Raw genomic sequence first — 1,828 nt, 5'->3', positions numbered from 1 at the left:
ATCCTGGGGTCCTGGAATCGAGCTCCGCATCGGGCTCCCTCTGCCCTGCAGGGAGCCTGCTTCTCCCTCTCCCTCTGCCTGCCACTCCCCCCGGCTTGTGCTCTCTCTATCTGTCAAATAAATAAAGTCTTAAAAAAAAAAAAAGAGGGTGCCTGGGTGGCTCAGTCGTTAAGCGTCTGCCTTCGGCTCAGGTCATGATCCCAGGGTCCTGGGATCGAGTCCCGCATCGGGCTCCCTGGGCTTCTCCCTCTGCCTCTCTCTCTCTCTCTCTCTCTCTCTCTCTCTCTCTCTCTCTGTCTCTTATGAATAAATAAATAAAATCTTTAAAAAAATTTAAAAAGAGAACTTAGTCCTAGTATTACCGCATTTCACAGGTGAGGAAACTGTGGGCTCAAAGAAGCGAAGTCACTTGCCCGAGACCATGAAGCCAGTGGGTGACAGAGCTGGGTACTGAAACCCCCGGCAGTCTGGCTCCACTGGGGAAGGCGGGGCTGTCTGACCTAAAAGGCTGTCTTCGGGGTCCCTCCTCGGCATGGCCCCGTCAAGTCCACCTGCTTGCCCTTCAGGATGGCTATCACAGTGTACAAGGGGCTATAGGGCCTCCGGGGGGACATTTCCCCCGTCCTCTGGTCTCTGGGAATCATGTTGTTCCCAGTCCTGGAATGGGGCTGAGGGGGACGGGGAAAAGACAGCGGGAGGGTCAGCGGTCCCAGAGCCACACAGGGTTCTCACAGTCGTCATCCCTGGCCTATCCTCTGAGGCTGTGCCCTCTGCCTTTACTCCTGGAGGTGGAGTTCACTGAAGCTCCTCACTCATTTCAATTCCCCTCCTTCAGGGAGTCCCATGAAGACCCCCTTCCCCTCTTCCAAATGGGTCTTTTTTATTGTATTCGGATGGATTACTTGAAAGCCACCTTAAACTTAAACTTGTGGATGGAAGCAGAGTGTAAATACATTAAAAATAAAATCAAAAGTTTGCCTCTGGGTCCCCTCACTGGGACCTTACCAATGGCTAGTAGGTATGTACCTGTCCATTGGGTCTGTTTGGCTCTCGGAAGTATTGCTTTCTGGCCGAGCGTTCTAGAGGGCATTTACTGGGAGCTGCCTATAGGCGCTGGTGCAGTGAGCTGCCCACTGGTGCCTTGGGTGTGGAGACAAGGCTGGCCCCGTATTCCCCACTTCCCCTGTAGGGACTCACGCTGGTTAGGAGTGATCCATACTTCAGGGGAACCAAAGCCTTGTTCTAGAAGCTGTGGCAGAAAGGACATGTCCAGTTCACCAAATGTGTCTTCTGGGAGCCCCCAAACTCCCCTGTTTGAGTCTTTTTCCCTCGTCAGTGGCATGCCCTCATCCCTCCAAATGGGGCCTTCATTTCCTCCCACGTAGGAATGGCCCCAATGGCTGAGGAGTGGGTGGGCCCCCCCCCCCCCCCCCCCCCCCCCCGCCCCCGGGGAGAAGGGCGTGCTTCCTCGGCCAGTGGCTGGCAGCACTTTTACAGAGTGGGCTCTCCTAAGGGGACTCACCCCAGCTGAAGAAAGTAGCTCTCCAGCTGTAACCAGCTTCCCCGAGGCGTGCAGTGGGGCTTCCCAAACACTAGGGAGAGAGGACACTGGCTTTTTCTGAGACGGGCCAGCTCAGAGGAGGAGGAAGGATAAACATTCCTCTCGGAGCCAGAGCCTGGGGTGGGGGAGCTAATGGGAAACAGCTTGCTGGAAGGAGGGGGACAGAATTCAGGAATGACGGGGGCGGGCTGCTGAAGAGGGGGCAGGGGGGAGGAGCAGGCTGATGGAGACCAGCGGCTGCTCTTCTGCCCTGGGGATCTTTGGACT

The sequence above is a fragment of the Callorhinus ursinus genome, unplaced genomic scaffold, assembly GCF_003265705.2.
Source record: "Callorhinus ursinus isolate GAN/ISIS: 27379988/994484 unplaced genomic scaffold, GSC_fseal_2.0 scaffold33, whole genome shotgun sequence".
NCBI lineage: Eukaryota > Metazoa > Chordata > Mammalia > Carnivora > Otariidae > Callorhinus > Callorhinus ursinus.
This window is presented reverse-complemented; position numbering follows the sequence as displayed.